Source organism: Rhinolophus sinicus, linkage group LG04 (genome assembly GCF_036562045.2).
Source record: "Rhinolophus sinicus isolate RSC01 linkage group LG04, ASM3656204v1, whole genome shotgun sequence".
NCBI classification, from domain to species: Eukaryota; Metazoa; Chordata; class Mammalia; order Chiroptera; family Rhinolophidae; genus Rhinolophus; species Rhinolophus sinicus.
In genome coordinates, this window is record NC_133754.1 from 92,220,865 (window position 1) to 92,240,811 (window position 19,947).

The window sequence follows — 19,947 nt, forward strand, 5'->3', positions numbered from 1 at the left end:
GCCTGCACTGAAGAGAAGCTGGCACCCACAGAGCTGAATCCACTATGACTGGGGTGGGGGTGGGGTTCTTTGGGTGGTAGGCATTCATTCTCACTTCTCAAGGTATAGGTGAAAGTTCACCTCCCCTCTGCCTACCTCTAAATGACACACGAAGTTATGTGACAATCATTGGTATGTGTGTCTCTCCTAGTGAGATTGAGTTTATTGGGAGCCAGTACTCTGTGTCCATATGGTCAGTTCAGGCACCTGGCACTCAGGAAAGTGTTCTATAATGGTTATGGAATGAATGATGGCTCTTGAAGGAAAGTTCGATAGGGAGGTAGAAAATGTGCAAACTTAGGACAGAGTTACAGATGAAATGCAGGAAGGAGACTAGAAATGGTAGGATCTCTAAGTGGAACCATTATAATGCTAGATTGAACAGAAGGTACAACAGATGTACAAAGCAGAATCTTTGCATCTCTGGATTACTATAGACTGACTGAAGCTTGCTCTATGCTGGGCATAAGACAAGTGAAAAGAACTGACCCTCTCATGGGAAAGGAAGCTGTTTTATAGGCTGCAGGAGCTCATGTTGCACAAAGGCTTTATAGTTTAGAAAAGGAGGAGCTTAGTTTCCAAAATTTTACTACTGGAGGTTCCACCAAATCACAACCTGTTACTCAGTCTCACCCCTCATATGATTTCCATTATTTAGTTTTTTGGTGGAAGTTCTAACAAGCAGTAAAATTGCAGCAAATCAAGAAAAAGAAAAAAAATAAAGCAAAGAGTCTGGATTTCCTATTACAAGGATAGCCAACTTCTGCAAAATGGAGTTTCAGCACTGAGCCTTCTTTCCCAGAGCAGGCATTTTCTTCTTTTTGGAATTCACTAGGTCTTAATTGTTCTCGAGTATAATGGATTAACTTTCTGTGGTACGTAGATTTGAGGAATAAATGATAGGAATTGTGTAAGTGACATGCTAACTTTTAGGTGCCAAAATTTCTTGGTATGTAAATGGGAATGTACAGAAAAAAAGCAGACTACACACACTCAAGGAATCTGTAAATGCAAGTCCTGCCAAAAGCCAGGAGAATTCTGTGAATTTAAAGACTCCATGCCAGGAGCAGAACTTATAATTCCTTGCTCCACATGGTGTTCTCTATACTTTCTAATGCACATAAGAGAAGGGAACTGAGATAGTGACTGGGCCATTTCCTTTCCTAACAATATTTTTTGAAAAAGTGATCCACAAAATACCAATTCTGAGGACCTAATTAGTTTACTTGCAATAAAACTGCAGACCAGGGACAATCTTTTGTCCCTGCTTTTAGCAGTCCAAATGTTTCCTGGTGTTTCACACCCAGAACAGTCTCAACCTTAACACCTAGCCTGGAGCAGAGGTAAATGGGTCAGGTGTAGAAAGATGATTTAAATTCCAGTTTAAGGTTCTTCTACAAGTGCTGTTTTAAACAAGGTCATTGCTCAACTACAACAGTATGATAATGCAAAAATGGCATGTGCGACGGGAAGAAAGCCCAGTGCTTTGAGAAGCAGAAAAAGCAGTTAAACACAAGGCTTTGCGTTTACATTTCAAGGGGGATTAGGGCCTTTTGAGGTCTAATTTTTCTATGCACAAGAGCAACTGAATACTGTCCTATGTGGCTTTATTCTACTTACACCTCTGCAGTAAATGCCTTTTCTGTGAAGCCATCAGGATGTTGGTAGCACTTCCTAAACATATTCTGAGTGAGTTTTAGGACTCCTCAGTGACCTCAAAAGGCAGGCTACCTAGGGGATAGCCAGGCCCTGAGGCAAGAAGGTTGTACATTAACGTTGCTCAGTGCCCATAGGTTGTATCTTTATTAGATTAGATATATTATATGTTACATGGCTGTTAAGCAAATAAATACGCATAAGGAAATGATAATCCAAATAATTACATGACTAGTTTTAACCACCACTCACCACTCAGAGTGATTAGATTTTCTTCTGCCTACGCCAGTGCAAAACCAGCTGCTCTGGCGCTGTCCATGGGTGTAAGGATCCCCTTTACTCTGAAAAGCTAATCAGGAACAAACGGCAAGTAACAGTAACCATGAGAGCCCACAAACATGTCAGAGTGGCTCAGGGGGGTTTCCAAAACGATTTGTTGGTCCTGTGCCTCATACTCGGGTAACAACCCTCCTTCGGCCTTGGGCTCCAGGTGGGGTGGCTGGGGAGAGAGATAGATGAGAGGTGACCCACCGTGGTCCCCGAGCGGGACCTGCTGGCGGACAGAGACGAGCCTGGGGTGTTCAGGAGGACGGAGAAGACAGCCAGGGCTGGGGGCCACGGCGCGCCGGCCCCTGCGCGGCGCCCCCAGCGCAAGTTTCCGCGCACGTGGCCGCGGAGCGGGCCGCGCTCCCCCTCGGCGCGGGCTCGGGGAGCGGCTCCGGCGCGCGGCAGCGGCGGGCGGGGGCGGGCCCGCGAGCAGGGCTGCTGGCCGCTTTCCAGGTCCGCGCACTAATACGGGCGATGAGGCTTCGCGGCTCCAGTCTGACTGACGCCGGCTGGGGCCGCCGCCGCCGCTGCAGCCGCTGTCTCGGTCCCCGCCGCCGCCGCCGGGCCCTGCAGCCGCCGGGCGCGCGCAGCCAGGCCGTGAGTGCGCAGCGCTCGGAGCGGGCTGCCGGGGACCCACCGCGGGGGGCGGGGGGCAGCCAGACCTGGGGAGGGGGGAGGGATGAGTGGCACCGTGGGGACAGGTAAGAGATGCCCTCCCTGGCGCGCGTCGGACGAGTGCGTGCGTGTGTGTGTGCGTGTGCGGCTAAGTTTTTCTTCCACAAGGAAGTCTTTGGGGCTCTTGGTGTGTGGCTTGGTTTATTTGTACTCTCGGTCTCCGGGTTTCTTGGTGGAGCCTGTTTGGATGGGAGTGGGTGGGGTGGGCGAGGAGCCCGAGGGGACAGCTCCGAGGAGTTGGCCGCGCGCCCTCCTCGAGGCCGCACGCTCGGCTGCAGGCACCTGGGACCTGTCAGAGGATGCTTGTCCCACGACCGGGACTCCGGCCGTGCAGGGCTGTGGCCCAGGGTGTGGGCAGGGACGCGCGCTCGCTCTTCGCTCCCGGGTCTGGGCACCACACGGGGGCCGAGTACCGTGGATGGGCCCCGCGGAGACCCGGACCCGGAGCCGAGTAAACGTTTGTTGTGGCCGGAGTGGGGAGAGGACAGTGATAGTAATTGTGACTCAGCTGGTCTCCCTGGCTTTCTGTGTCATAGACTTTTTACTCTGCTACCTTTGAGGCACGCGAAGTGAGGGGGTGGGGTGGAGGAAGAAAGTTAGGAATGCTGTTCTAGTGTCTCTGGGCTAGCGCTTGGTTTGTGTCGGGAGCTGGGATGTTTGTCTTTTTCTTCGCCTGCCATTCGGTGCCAGCTCTCCGCAGAGGGGAGGGGGGCGAGGTGGGGAACAGATACTGGAGACTGACTGACGCCAGCATTGTGATCGGAAGGAGGAGCGCGAGGAAAACATTTTTATGGAGGGCTAATCGCTGACAAGTCTTCCCGTTACTATTCCTTCCTCCTCCCACCCTTGACTGTGTAGAATTGAAATGACACTTTAGAAATATTCTGTTGACTTTGTCTCTGAGCTAGAACTGGCACCCCTGAGAAATAACCTACAAATGATATAAATCTAGTGTTGGAATAAAATTGCATGTAAATTCTTTACCCAGTACAGTGTTTTTAAGAAAATAAGACCTAATAGGAAAATAAGCCCTAGCATGATTTTTCAGGATGACATCCGCTGAACATAAGCCCTACTGCGTCTTTTGGAGCAAAAATTAATGTGAGACCTGGTCTTATTTTCCGGGCAACAGAGTAATTCACAGTTAGATACACACCCTCAGGACACTGTGATTGTTTTTAATGAATCCACCTTAACAAGTACCTTTTCAGTGCCTTGCCTGATTTCTCGCGTGATCTTTTGGAAGTCCTAAGGCATTTAATAATACTACATCCTTGGCCATAACCAAGCGGATCATTTGGGGCATCCTGGGTGAGTGAAATGGTAATATTACAGGCTTATCTTCTGCTTTAGGATTCCTGTCGGTGTGTGGGAATGCCATTGGATGTTTACATTTTAAAAATAGCGATCTATATTTAAAAAGGAAGTAAAAGTAAAACCCAAACATTCTCCTAACTCCAAATGGACAATTAAATAAGTGATTTTTTCCTATGCTTGTAGGAAACCATGAACATGATTTTGGACCGATTTCAAGTTTGTGGTTATCCAAGAAGGACACTGCAGATAAGAAAATGATGTAATAGTTTATAAATACGGAGCATTTTAAATATAATATGACAGAAGTTTCAAATAATAAAAATAACCTAGTGATAATAATTGCCTTAACTGATGGCAAGACAACTGTCTTTTTAACAGACAACCTTCCACCTCTTAATCTGTTCTGACACAACCAACTCCCATTTTTATGCTTGACTGGCTATCTTTGTCAGAGTTGTTTTATGGTTCGGCTCTGTGGTTTCAAGCTATGTTTAAGAGAATGCCAACATATTCTTGATCTGAGCAAACTCATTTTTCACCAGCACAGCATTTACTAAACATCAAAGATACAAATAAATTTTAGGTTAAACTTTAGGTTAAACCTTACAATTCTCACGCCTTTGTCATTAATATGACAGTGACAGTCAGCATAAGCTATTGAGCTATTTGACTTTTCTCCCCTTAAAATCTTTTTATTTCACTTATATATCCCCAGTTAATGAATAATCAGAAAATATTCACAAATGTCAACTACTGCATCTCTGATTGCCTAAGACAAGGAATTAGAAAGAAGAGCTTTGTTTTTTTAATGAAACATTGCCAAGGATATCTATAAGTAATAAACAACTGGTAAACTTGTTGATTCTTGTTAATCATGTGGTAGGTTGGAGGAGGAAAAAAAATCTGTCAAGATATTATTTTATAAAGATTAAAATACTTATTTTCAGTTTTACAAATAGTTTTAATTCTGATTAATGAGAGTGCAAATGCCTTTGCCAAAGTGGAGAGATGTGTTTAATAAGTGGTCACTATAGCACTTAGGCAACTAACTGGTTTATATCCGACATTCCTTCTACAATAAATAGAACAGAAATTTCATCACATTCTGCTATAATATGTCCAAACTAATACTTAGCAACAGGATGTATTCTGATTTAAGGGAAGGTAAAGCGTATGAAAACTAAAGAAGTTTTTTTTTTTAAATTTGCAAAACATACTACATTAAATTATAGAGCTCTAATGAAGCTTAAGGGCCCATTTTCTGTGTACTGCTGCTCGTAACATTTAGAGAGGAATTCAAAACAGGGAAGTGTCCAGAATAAAACAGTAAACATTGAAAGCAAGAATCTCTTCTAATAGTTGTAATTCTAGACTGTTGGATTTATATTTCCTTGGTTACTATTGCTAGTAAGTTGAAAAGTTATTCTAAGTTAAAAAAAAAAAAGCAAGCAGTAAATTCATAGTAGTTATAACAGTAAGCGTACTTCAGTGATTTTTTTTTTTACAGTTTACCTAGTGACTGTCCACATCATGAATAGGGACAAAACAAAAAACAAATATCACTTGGCAATAAACTAATCTTTTAAAATTAATATTCCTATAAATTCTATCTCTTAAGGAACATATACTAACTAAGGTTGTTGAGATTTCAGATAGTTGTTAGCGTTAGGAGCTGTCATCCCCGTGAAAGCGGGATGTTCACTTTGCCGGTGGACTGTGTCCCGACACTTCCACCCGAGCCAGCCCAGGTACCACATACAGCCTCAGGCTGACCCAGACCACCTTTCCAGGCTTATCTTCCCACTCCTTCCATATTTTATGCTGCAATTAAAATATGAATTATAATTTTCCACGCATATCCTGTCTTTCCTCTCTTCTGCACCTTTACTCGGGCTGAGGCCTAGAGCTAGGCTTTTCCTGCTTCCCTGCCTCTCACCAGAACCTCAGACTCAGCATCTTCCTGGTCTTTTATGGCCCTGGCCAGGGCTGCCTTCCCAGACCTTTCTCTGATGACCCTTATCCCAGGTGTCCTTGGAGCTCCTGTGGCTCTTTGCATTTCCCATTCCTGCCACATCTTGTCTTGTATGAAGTTACTGATGTGCTAATTTATTTCTTCTCCAAAGATGATCCTTTCAAAATCTGTGAAGGAAGGGACCATGTTTCATCTGTCTTTTTGTTCCCTTGATGCTGACCACAGCGCCCTGCCTAGTACTCAGTCAATAAATATTAATTAAATAACACATTTTTTACTGAACCCATGGTCTCTTCTGAAATAAAATCTGTAAAGGAGTTTCCCCCATACAATAGGTCTTAACAGTTCATCTTTCAAGAAGCCAGTGTTGAACTTGAGCTGAGGACTTGCTCAGAGGCTGTGGAGAGCTCGCCCTGAAATCCCTCCAGTCCAGCTGAACCTCCTTCTCCTGAATATTGTGGCTGAGCATTACGGTCAGGGAAGCTTATATGAGACTCTTATTGCATTAGCAATTTTCCATATCAGATTCACTAAATACACAATGGAAACCATTTAGTAAAAAAAAACAGATTTTAATGTGATATGGCTACCACAATGAAACTCTAATGTGATTCCACAGAAAATTGCTAACACGATACGGTGACCCCACCCTCCACCAGTAGCCACATAAAAATTGATACTGTTTTTAGTGTATATGTTTCAAATTATGCTCACAAAAGAAAAAGACTGCTACTGAGATGAGCTTCTGTTTTGGTCAGGTTGGAGGTTTAAAGGGTCTTCGTATCAGTCTTGTCAGAAAGCTGAATCTCCCTTGTGTGCCTTGATCATTATATTACCAAACAATACTAAATCACATCTGAAAATGCATCATATTCTGTTAAGTGATTCAGAATTAATAAAATGTAAAAATTATTTTGGTATAAATATCATGCCTATATAATATATTTGATTATACAGTTTTAATTGGGAAGTCCAATCAACTCAGAACCAGTCTTCTCAGAATCTGAGGCTGACACAAAATTTAAATTCAAAACTTGAAATGCATAAATATTAACAAACAAATGATAAACGTGAGTATACAGAACTGTGTCACTTTAGAAGTCATAAACATTAAAAAGATTTTTGGTTCTTTCTTCGTTCCCTAACCCATATTTAATTCAAAGACAAAAATATAACCCATAAAATAAGTGTAAAGGAGTCCTACAAAGTTCTGATTTTTTCCTACAAAAATAATTTTGATTTTCTTTTTTTTCTTTTAAATTAAAGGTTATTGGGTGACAATGGTTAGTAAAGTTACATAGGTTTCAGGTGTACAATTCTGTAAATACATCATCTATATATCACATTGTATGTACACATCCAGAGTCATTTCTCCCTCTATCACCACATATTGGATCCCCTTTACCTTCATCTATCCCTTTTCCCCCTCACCCTATGGTAACCACTAAACTATTGTCTGTGTTTATGAGGTTTTATTTCTTTGTCTTGTTCCTTTGTTGTTTTCAGTTTTATATCCCACATACCAGTGAAATCATATGGTTCTCAACTTTTTCTGTCTGACTTATATCTCTTAGCATAATAATCTCAAGATCCATCATGTTGTCACAAATGGCACTATTTCATCTTTTCTTACCGCCGAATAGTATTCTGTTGTGTATATATACCACAACTTCTTTATCCATTCATCTATCAAAGGACACTTCGTTTGTTTCCATGTCTTGGCCACCATAAAAGCTCAGTGAACATCGGAGCACATATATCTTTATGGATAAATGTTTTCAGAATTCTTGGGTAGATACCCAGGCGAGGGATTGCTGGGTCATATGGTAATTCTATTCTTAATTTTTTGAGGAACCTCCACACTGCCTTCCAAAGCGGCAGCACCTGTCTGCATTCCCACCAACAGTGTATGAGGGTTCCCTTTTCTCCACAGCCTCTCCAACACTTGTTACTGTTTGTCTTGTTGATGATAGCCATTCTAACTGGTGTGAGGTGGTATCTCATTGTGGTTTTTATTTGCATTTCTCTGATGATTAGTGATGTTGAGCATCTTTTCATATGTCTATTGGCCATCTGTATGTCTTCTTTGGAGAAATGTCTATTCAGGTCCTCTGCTCATTTTTTAATTGGATTGTTTGTTTTGTTGAATGAGTTCCTTATATATTTTGGATATTAGCCCCTTATCAGAGGTGTTGCTTGCAAAAAAAAAAAAGCCTTTTTATTTTGTTGATGGTTTCTTTGTTGTGCAGAAGCTTTTTAGTTTGATATCCTCCCATTGACTTATTTTAGCTTTTATTTCCCTTGTCTTTGAGGTCAAATTCATAAAATCTTCTTTGAACCCAAGGTCCATAAGTTTAGTACCTATGTTTTCTTATAAGCAGTTTATTGTTTCAGGTCTTACATGTAGGTCTTTGAGCCAATGGAATAGAATTGAAAACCCAGAAATAAACTCACATAAATATGGACAGGTAATTTTCAACAACGGAGCCAAAAACACAATGGAGAAAAGACAGCCTCTTCAATAAATGAGAATTGGAAAGCCACGTGCAAAAGAATGAAACGAGACTGCTATCTGTCACTGTGTACCAAAATTGATTTTCTTTTTTTGGGAGAAATACTAAATATGAAAATCTTTCTCTCTTTTGGTATTCTGATTAGCTGATGTCACTGGTGGGATAATATATGATTTTCCCCTTGCAGAAATTTAATATTTAATATCTGATCACTTTCTTTTTCCTTTTTTCAAATTTAACTTTGAGTGGCTATAGCTAGGAAATGTGTATTCCTCAATCATGAAATAGGTGTAGTGCTGTGGTAGTGAAATGCAGTCTTTTATTTACAAACACTTAGATTACCAGAGATGACCATTCATTCCAAAACTTCAGTCCCTAGCTTTCTACCACTGGACAAATAGTCTGGAAATAGCACATGTGCTCTTGGGCTCACCCACATACGGTGATACCATTGGGGATTCCCTGTGAAACAGTTTAGAGAGGGTTTGGAAGTAGTGGGAGTTGAACACTGTGAGGTGAGCCACGTCTTAAACTCGCTGATCCTGAGAGCGTGGCCTGTGCGCCTTCCAATCCCGTGAGTATCTTCTTCCACAGCATAATATTTTTCATTTTTAATCTGTTAAACTGCTTGGAAGATGATCAAATGTATATTTGTTTTGGGGTGTGTATGCATTTGTATGGTTTGATTTCTTTTTACAAAAATGCAATAATTGTGAAATGGGCAGGAGATAGATCTGGAACTGTAGATTGAGGCAGTTTACTGAAAGCCTGAGGATTTTGTCCTAAGTACTTGTGGCCTGTGGAAGGTTTAGAGCAGATTCACAGATATTAGAGCAGATTTCTAAAGGAGGGTTTGATGGGTGATAGAGTTCATCTGAAGTGCTAGGGGTTGCTTTCTGAATTCTTGTGTCTCACTTGAACTGACTTGGCAGTAACACGTTACAGAAAATAACTCAGAAAAAGGATTCACAGATTCCATCAGAGTTTTCCATCTCATGGTAGAATATATGAGACTTCTGTTATTCACACTGCATTACAAATCTATTTATCTAGACTTTTTTCTTTTCTAAGAATCACATGAGAGCATCGGACTTTGGTTGGAGGAGGAAGGAGAAAGAGTAGGTCATTTAAAAGTTTATGCATTTGGGCAATTATGAGGATTCAAGGCACCTAAATTTGGACATGGGGGTACTGCAGAAAGCAGGTTAGTAGATACCAAAAGTAGACACCATGCCTTTGGGTGAAGGTTAGCAGTATTAGAGGCCATATATTTACGAAGAGGTAAGAGTTTCTTAGTGGGCTGGCTAGGGAACATATCAGCACTCAGAACACTGTTTCTACACTATCCAAATAACACAGAAATGAGCACAGCTGGTTCCTAAAGTGTGACCAGTAGTGATTAATGATATGAGTGATTATTATTAATGATATGAGTGATTATTAAAAGCCAATGGTTTTCTTTCCCTTGTTGAGGCATTCGTATCATTCTCTCCCTGTTTTCTAGTGGTAGTAGTATTTCATTTTTAGAGCAGAAGCTGGGTCAGATGTTTTTCAAGACAAATCTTTGTGTATATAAGTGCTTCCCTTTGGGCCTATTGGTTATCTATGTGTTTACACAAAGCAGTTATTAGGTATTGGCTGAGTTTGCAAACAATGGCAAGTTGGTGGTTGGTGCTTAAATATTATTTCAAAGGAGTGGCATCTCCATTCTGTTGTCACTGATCTAAATTTATTGCAAATATGTACTTTTAATTATTTTCAAAATATTGATCATGTATTGGGGTTTTGAAATGTTGTGATTTTGCTCTAGAAAGTGGGACCTATCAATTTTGGGGATTTTATATAGGTTATTCATTCAAACATTATTTACTCTGTCCCTGTTGTACCTACACTGTGTATGAGGCCCCAAACCAGGCCCTCGGGACCACAACAAAATGAAGTAACATAACAAAATAAAATCCTGGTCTCCAGGATGTCATAGCCTAATTAGAGAGAGGTCAGGAAAGCGATTATCAGTGTTTACCCAATAATAAGATTTCTTATGTTAAAAAAAAAGTAATCTATTTGGATTTGTCTGTGTTTTTCTTGATTAGAATTCCATTTTTACTGTGTGTGAATTTTGAGTTACTCTTGACAGAGGTAAATTAGAATGATACATTTGGGGTGTGGGACTCCAAATAGAGGTGAAACAGAAGGCATAATGGGAATAGAGATTCTTGCCGGACGTCCTTGTGAGAACTTAAGGTTGCTAAGGCCGGGAATTGTATTATTGTGTCTGTCAGGAGGAAGAGCTGTTGATTCTGATTTTCTGCTTTATTCTCTATGGTTCAAGAGTGAGTTTGTGTGGCCCCTCTCGGGGGGAAATCTCCCTAAAGCCGGTTAATAGCAGTTGTAATAGTGTACCTGTCACCTGTCTGGTAATAATGTGTTTAGATTTCTGTCTCCCTCTGTAGACTGTAATATCATAGAGGGAAGGGAACATGTCTTATCTTGAAATACCCAGCACCTAGCATAGTGTCAGGCTCATCATTGATACTTGATGAATTTCGTTTCTTCCTTCAGCTACCCACCTTTCTCTTCCCTAAGGAAGGTTGGTGTTTTATAGGGCAAGGGAGAAGGAAGGAGAAGACATTTAGATTTTAGTCTGGAGAGCTATTACATTTTAAACCATGGTCACAGAGAAATATTAAAAGGTTTGAACAGAAAAAGCACATAATCAAAGGGGTATTTGAAGAAGAGGAACGACAAGTTGAAGTAGTATGATGCTTCAGAATGGCCACATTCACACCTAGGTGGTTGACACACCATCTCCACTGCTTCATGAATGTCTTTGGTGGTGAAAACTCTGAGCTTCCCAAACAGGAGTCCGTAACACGGTTTATTAGTGACTCTTCTCCATCGGTGTATGATCTCCATCCCTCAGGCAGCCTTTGGCCAGGAAACTCAACCTCCCACAACACACACATATCAATACAACTTTAAAAATTGACCACGCACCATTTTTAAGAAAACATTTAAAATGTTATTTGTAATCATTTAACACTGCAATTATTCAAGTACATGTTGGTGGTCTATATCACATCACCTTAAGGAGACAGACGATTAAATGCACAGGAAGGAGGGAATGCATCATGTGAGTCTGCCTTTCAGAGGCATTCATTGTATCACATCAGCAAAGCAATGGGCTTTAGGTCAGAAGTTAGACTAATTACATAGGGCTTAGTAATACAGTGGCTAATGTTATTGATTAAACTGGATTTTACCTTTATTCATGCAATGTTTACTGTACACCAGCCCTGATGTTAGGCAGTACAGACCACTCTGTGCCATGGCCTGGGGCCTTTAGAAGGAGCTTGACATCTCTGGGTAAACAAAGAATAAACACAAGGAGTCGAGTGTGTTGTGAAGGTATATGCTACCGTGTTTCCCCAAAAATAAGACGTAGCTGGACAGTCAGCTCTAATGCATCTTTTTGAGCAAAAATATAAGACTCTGTTTTATATTATATTATACTATATATTAAATTATATGTATATAATATGTATCATATAATGTAATATATATTAAAAACCCAGTCTTATAGTAAAATAATACCAGGTCTTATATTAATGTTCGCTCCAAAAGACGCCTTAGAGCTGATTGTCCGGCTAGGTCTTATTTTCGGGGAAATACGGTAGGTGCTGTGGCAGTCCAGACAGCTGGGGAGAGCTGGTTAATGCTGCTGCCTGGGGGCCACAGGGAAGGTTTCCAGGAAGCTGGCTTCAGGTCTGCCTGCAGGAGAAGCAGGATGTAGCTGGGCAAAGGCCTCCTGGGCAGAGGGGAGGGTGTGCAGGGCAAAGGAGGTGAGATTGATGAGGCTGGGAATGTAGATTGGGGAGGCCACAGCCTGCTTTGAAATTGATTTTAAAAGCATCAAATCATACTCCCCATGCTATATACTGTTTTTCCCCCCTATAAATTATATAAATCCATGCATATAATAGACATTTGGAGAAAAACATTTTAAAGCTCAAATAAAGCACTTTTAATCCCAACCCGTGGAAATAGTGACTGTCCCATTTGGCTGCAGTGTCACAGCAAGGTGTGTGGCTTAGGAATGTGACAGGATCAGCTCTGGATTTGGGATGCCATCGCTTGAGGGGCCCAACAGGGAGGATGCTTTCTGGGGGGGTGGGAGGGCATGGGATCTGGTGAGGGGAAGCACAGTAGTGTGTGCACAGAAAAAGAGCTTTCCTCCCACCTTACTAAGTTCCTCTGGCTGGGCTTATAATCAGACCAATCTGAGACAGATGAACAGGAGAAAAATGTCCAAAATTTATTACGGATGTACATATGGGGTTGCCAGAAGAATGTGGGACCATAGAAGAGGACACATGGGGCAGTTGAGGCTTATATGCCCAGTTCTGAATTAAGGAGAGGGAGGCAGGGGTCTGGGATTTCCAAGGGAAAGTCAGCAATTCACAGGTAGATGAGAAAGAGCAAATGTATAAACAAATTCTCTCTGGGCCACCCAGACAATGGGACACAGAGGGAAGTCCAACAGACGGACTTGCTTGCATCCTCCCTGTCTGCCTCCGGAATTCATATACTCATATGCTGAGCTAAATATGCTAAGGTGAATAGCTCCCTTCCTTTAAGCAGATTTTTCTGTCTGAATCTCTTAGGCAGGTAAACGGGGAAAGTCAAAGGTTCCTTCTGAGTCTTATTTCTTAATAACCAACTTAAAATCAATATCCCAAAAGGCATATATTGGGGTGGCAAACTCTGGTCTGCCCTCAGTGTAGGATACAGCTGCCTGGAGTGGAAGAGAGTCATTGGGGGAGTCTGGGTTGGGACATATCGAAGAAATATGTGGTAGGAGTTGGTGAGTTATTGGAATGCGCGATTGAGGAAGAGAAAGGGATCGAATTTCCATGGGCTGGTTCTGAATCAAGGGTGGCATCATGATCTCTAGCTTGGGCAGGTGGTTAGTGAGTGGAGCTACCAGCAAATAGGGAATGCAGGAAGAAAAAGTGTTTTAAGAAAGCTAATAGGTTCCATTTCTCTCTCTTTTTTAAAAAAATAAGCTTCATTTTTTCAGAGCAGTTTTAGGTTCACAGCAAATAGTGAGTGAAAGATACAGAATTCCCATATACCCCTGCCCCGCCCCACATGCAGAGCCTCCCCCACTGTGGACAACCCCCACCAGAGTGGTCATTTGTCACAATCGGTGAACCTACACGGACACATCATTGTCACCCCAATGTAACATTAGGGCTCACTCTTGGGGTTGTACATTCTATGGGTTTGTACAAATGGATAATGACACTTAGCAGTTTCTCCTGCTCTGACAATCCTCTGTGCTCCACCAGTTCACCCCTCCTTCTCCCCAGCTCCTGGCATAGATTCCATGTCTACATTGGCGCATATTGCATTTCAGGATCCTGGAGTGTGGAAGTCAGTGGTGGTCAAATTTTCATTAACTGTTTTTATTCTAACAACAGGGTCCTGTCATCAGGGAAGCCTTCCCGAGGAAGGCTGAATGAAGAAGCGCCGCTCTGCTGCAAGGTGGCATCTCAGAGGGACGGCCTTGTGCGTTGGCTTCCCCCTGGTGTCCAACTCCTCCCCACCACGCGCTTGTCGCTGTGTCTGAGGCTCTGCCACCTCCGAAATTCTAAGGACACCCTGGAAACTGCATGGTAAGCAAGTCTGGAGCTCAGAGGAAGGGTTGGTAGTTCCCAGATGCAATGACCTTAAACTCTTGTGCTTTTTGAGACCTGGTGTCTGTTTTTTAATAGTGGTTTCTTTTGTTTTTTTGTTTTTTTGTCTTGTTTGTTTTGGTCCCTTTCCTTGGGGTCAAGCTGCCAGCTTCAATTTTGCTTTGCTATGGTTGCACCTGCTGATAGCATCTCCTCTCCCTTCTCCCAGTTTGCTGCTCTAGTTTGCTACAAACTTGGAATCATATAAACACACTTGTTTAAACTGAATTGAAAACGGTTGTAAGTAGGTGGCGCATGATCTTTTCTGTGCAGACTTGGTAACGTCTGTTTTGGCAGGTGGAACCCTTGTTTTGCTTGTTGGTTGTTTTCAGTTATGTTTTGTACAAATGCAGTTGATGGATAGTCAGATTTTTGTACAGTGATCACGCCATTTCTTTCAGGGTCCAGTTGTCCTCTCACCTACTCCCTCTTTCTGTCTGACCCTGAAATTATATAGAAACTGTATAGTATGGGCTCAGAAATTTCTACCCACCAGCTCTACTAGGTGAATACTAGCAGTTAATGCTGATTAGGAAGAAAATAATGCCACAATTTTAATTCCTAGTGAGGTGCTAATATGTGGCACTCCTTGAGATACTGTTTTTTTTAATGTGAACCTTTAGCCCCCCCCTTTTATTTCCTTCTTTGCTTCTGATCTGTTTCTGAGATTATTTTTCTTTTTCCTTTTTTTTGGGCATCTTTTCTACAATGAGGCATGCAGGAGGAATAAGCAGAAGTAAACCTACTTGTTAATAATAAAAAAAACAATATCCTTACATTAGCTTAGTTTTCAAACTGTTCTTGCACACATCCTCTCAGAATGAAAGGTAGTGATTAGTGTTTCATATTTACACAGTAGAGGAAACAGGATTGAAGTGGTTAATTACTCGAAGGTCACAGTGATGGAGCTAGCATTCACAGTCACGTCTTCTTCCTCCAAATCCTGTGTTTTATCCATTGCATCATGTTGCCTCTTGTTCAGGGAAGCGCTAGTTAAATTGTGGGCCCTTCCAAACTTGAATAATAAAATGTGGGTGGTGTGCAGTATTTCCAAGCATATACTGACAATGCAAAGAATATAGATTGGAATGCTAGAAACGTATGTCATAATCTTCCCAAGGTATTGTTGACATTCTCTTATAACAGTATTATGAGTTGCTCACCCTTAAAATGTTCAATCATGTTCTTAACATGCAGAATAATACATGGAAAAAATATATAGCATTCGAAGCACCGTAAATGTGACCCAAACAATGAGGCATGTTCTTTAGGTTCCCTCTTTGCTACTCTAATGCCTACTCTGCTTCCCTTTCACTACATTTGGCATAAATAAAATATCAAACAGGCAATGGAATGATTATTCCATCTCCAAAAGAAGTGGTAACAGTAAAAAATGTATCTTATCTCTTTAAAAAATAATTCTAGATCTTCACTGTGACTTAAGAAATGATGTCTAATCAGCATTGGCATTCTAGCTGAAAACAGCTGTATTAGTGGCCAAGGGACGTGTATCTCAGGGATTTAAGTGAACATAGATCGAGGCGCCCCAGTGGCTTATTAAGCAGAAATTCCAGTGACATCAGTTTACCTTAGCACTCATATCATGAGTACAGGCTACCTACTCTAACTAAGTCTTGTTTTGGGCAAAATATATTACTTTTACTTAGGGTCTTTTGTTTCATGTGAAATTCAGTATTAATATGAAAAGAAACCAAGCTGTTATTGGAGGACTTCTATTTTAAAGTGAGCTTGTGTATATGCTTTATTCACTGATAGGGAGTTTATAAACTTCTGGGCTTTCCAGGACAAAACTCAAGCGATCAATATGTCACTTCCTCCGGGCCACAGTGTACCCAAATCCAGGAATGATGATTAAAAGTATATTTTAAAACGAACTTAAAATATTCTTGTACTTAGTTGTGTATTGTAAGCTAAATTTGTTTAACCCAATATAATTTTTATGTGGTAGATCTATGGTATTCCTGTTTCAGGAGGGACCATAAAGTCAATTTTATGAAATAATGAATTTCAAATTGTGTGTACCTTCCAGTGGATTTGAAATCAAAGAGATTCTGGAGTATTAGTAGGTTTTAACACAACTTTAAATATCAGATGTGTTAGTGTGTGAAAAGAAATTTATATTTCTGCTTTCTTTCAGAATGCTCACAGTCATTGAATCTATGGATGTTTGTTAAATTTAATTACTTGCTTTGACTGAAGGAGTTTTGTAGATTGCATTATAAGAATAACTGATTCCAAGAAAGTGAAAATAATATTGATTAATGGTATGTAACGTTGCTCTTGGTTGGCTCTGTGGTAGAAAATAGGTCTCATTAAAGAAATAATCTTTCTACAGATCATTCCATATTTTACTCTTTTTCTTAGTGTGGAAGCAAATGTTATTTTTAAAACAGTACTTACCCTTCCCCCCAAACTACCACTGTCAGAGAAAATTGATATGTTTACATGAATCATCATTAAGTGGAAGAAAGGATCTGAAAGGCTGGCAGAAAGCCAGGGATCCCACAAAGCTATGGCCATCCTTCCGTGACTGTGGGCTGTTGAAAAGAGATTAACCTCTGTAACAGGGCCTGGGGTACACGTGAAGATTTTGCAGCATTTCATGTTATCAGGGATTCTAATTTCTTTCAAGCCTTCCATGTACCAGTGGCACATTATTTTCCATCTCAAAATTAGAGTTTTAAAAAACCCTCTAATTTTGGCAGAGGGAGACTGTAAAATCCCTGGAAGGTAGCGATGAAGCAAATTATAACATTTGGAATGAGATTTTTCTTCTGTACAATATACATTTAATTTACCATTTTAACCATTTTAAGTGTATAATTTAGGTGCATTAAGTCCATTGACATTGTTGTGCAACCACAACCACTCTCCATCTCCAGAACCCTTTCATTCTGCCAAATTGTAACTCTGTACCCATTAAACAAAAACTCCTCATTCCCTTTCCTTCCAGTTCCTGGTAATCTTTATTCTCCTTTCTGTCTCTATAGATTTGTCTATTCTAGTTACCTCATGCCGTGTTTCCCCGAAAATAAGACCAAACTGGACCATCAGCTCTAATGTGTCTTTTGGAGCAAACATTAATATAAGACCCAGTCTTATTTTACTATAAGACCAGCTATAATATAGTATAATATAATATAATATAATATAATATAATATAATATAATGCAATATAATATAATATATAATGTAATATAATACCGGGTCTTATATTAATTTTTGCTCCAAAAGATGCATTAGGCTAGGTCTTATTTTCAGGGAAACATGGTATAAGTGGAATCATGCAAAATTTGCTTTTTGTGTTATAAGTCATTTCATTGGCATAATGTCCTCCAGGTCAGTCATGTTGTAGCACATGTCAGAAGTTCTTCCTTTTTAAGGCTGAATAATATTCCATTGTATGTATATACCACATGTTGCTTATCCATTCATCCGTCCATAGACATTTGGGTTGTTTCCACCTTTTGGCTGTTATTGATACTATGAACACTGGTATACAAGTATCTGAATTTTCAGCTCCTTTGTGTATATACCTAGGAGTGCAATTACTGGTTCATATGGTAATTCTACATTTAATTCTTGATAAGCTGCCAAACTGTTTTCTTCAATGGCCGAGCCATTTTACATTTCCACCAATAGTGCACAAAGGTTTTAATTTTTTCATATCCTTGCCAACATTTGGCAGTTTCTGTCTTGTTGATGATAGCCTTCTTAATGGGTATCTCATTGTGGTGTTGATTTACATTTGCCTGAAGACTAATGATGTTGAGCATCTTTCCTGTGCTTATTGGCCATTTGTATATCTTCTTTGGAGAAATGTCTGTTCAAGTGCTTTGCCCACTTTTGAATTGGGTTGTTTGTTTTGTTGTTGTTGAGTTGTAGGAGTTCTTTATATATTCTGCATATTAATCCCTTAAAAGATATGTGATTTGCATGGAATGTGATTTTTAATGGAAAGTTTCTAAAAAAATTTTGTATCCACATTTTAAGAAAGGAAAATACTGTATTAAAATTGTAATACAATGAATGATGCTAGCGTTCCTTTGATTAATGCCACCTTTTGAGCAAACATCTCACATTGCTATTGTAATTCAATTCAACTTTGAAAAGTAATACATAGATAACATCTCTTAAAATGTGTACTTTTTTTCCACACTCCTGGTGTGTATGTGTGTATGTGTGTTCCACCTATTTGTCTATATGACTTTACACATTTAAGAATTAATTTTGTAGCATTTCATAACATATGGTCATGTTAATAAAAGGAGTCAAATATTTTTTTAAAATTCTTTGTTTCTAAAACCCACCAATCTTAGGTCACATTAATTTTAAACAAATCACAGTTAGAGGATATCTAGCCAGCATAAGAGATAACAATCCAGTGTGTTATATAACATTCAGTGACACAGCATTTATTCTGCAAATGAAATTAGAAGGGCCATTTGGTCTTGGTAGCTCTAGAAATTTGAATCATTGAAGAAAAATTAGCTGCCATTCCCGTGTCTGTTTTATTCCCCTTCAGTGTCCTCCTCATTTAAAAGCTTTCCTTTGAGTTGAGATTTGTAAAGCAGATAGATTAGATGTAAAAAATTTTTTAATTGGTTCCAGTTCTGCTTTTGACATACTGATATTTTGATAGTGTTATTATAAATTCAGCAGCAACTCATAACTAAAAAGCAAAGATATTTTAAACAGTGCAAAATTTTTGAATAGGATAAGGACTATAAAGATTTTTAGTCTCATTTATATGTTGTATCTGAAAAAAAAAACAGCTCAGATACAGAGAACAGATTGGTGGGGAGCGTGCGATGTAGGCAAAATGGATGAAGGGGGTCAAAAGATACAAACTTCTAGTTAGAAAAATAACTAAGTCATGGAGATATAGTGTACAGGTGACTATAGTTAATAATACTGTATTTCACATTTGAAAGTTGCTGAAAGAGTAGATCTTAAAAGTTACGATAAGAAAAAACATGTTGTATCTATGTATGATGATGGGTGTTAGCTAGACTTACTGTGGTCATCATTTCCTAATATATACAAATATTGAATCATGTTGTACACCTGAAAGTAACATAATGTTATATGTCAATTATACCTCAATTTAAAAAAACATTTTTTTAGGAATAATAGATTAGAGGAGAGACAGAGTAGGAATAGAGTAGAATGACCAGCAGTCAGTTTCAAGAAATGAAAATCTAGGTCAGGGTTTCTCAGCCTCGACTGTACTGGCATTTGGGGCTGGATAATTCTTTGTTGTGGGGGGTTGTCCTCTGTGTTGTATGATGTTTAGCAGCATCCATGGCTTCTACCCACTAGATACCAGTGGTACCCACTCCCTTCAGCCCAGTTATGGCACCTGAAAATATCTCCAGACATTGCCAAATGACCTGTTGGGGGTGCAAAATCAACCCCTCTTCTCTCATTGAGAACCACTGGTCTCGGGTGATGAGAACCTGAGCTGCCTTCTAACAGAATGGTGATAAAAGGAGGAAAACAAGTGAAATTTTGAGGAAAGGAAGAAATTTCTGATAATTAATATTTAGTAAGCACCTACTATTTCCCAGGCTCCAGCACTAGGTGACATAGTCATTTAACATAAATAATAAGTATTTATTAAATGCCTATTTTATGTGAGGGATTGGAGCTACATCGATGAGTAGAGTCACTGTCCTCAAAGACTTTG

The 19,947-nt window shown here is 40.0% G+C and overlaps 1 protein-coding gene across 3 annotated transcripts in view; it reads left to right on the forward strand.

Annotated features, from left to right (window-relative positions):
• Window positions 1–2,484: 2,484 nt before the first annotated feature.
• The window catches only part of SMAD9 (SMAD family member 9), an 81,786-nt gene continuing 64,323 nt past the window's right edge, over window positions 2,485–19,947 (forward strand). For 2 of the 3 annotated variants that reach the window (XM_074330010.1, XM_074330012.1), the window contains exons 1-2: window positions 2,485–2,619; window positions 13,983–14,177. The gene's annotated coding sequence lies outside the window, so the exon portion shown is untranslated. Of the gene's footprint in view, window positions 2,620–3,457; window positions 4,009–13,982; window positions 14,178–19,947 lie in introns of those variants that run through there. The other variant, XM_074330011.1, reaches the window with a different exon arrangement.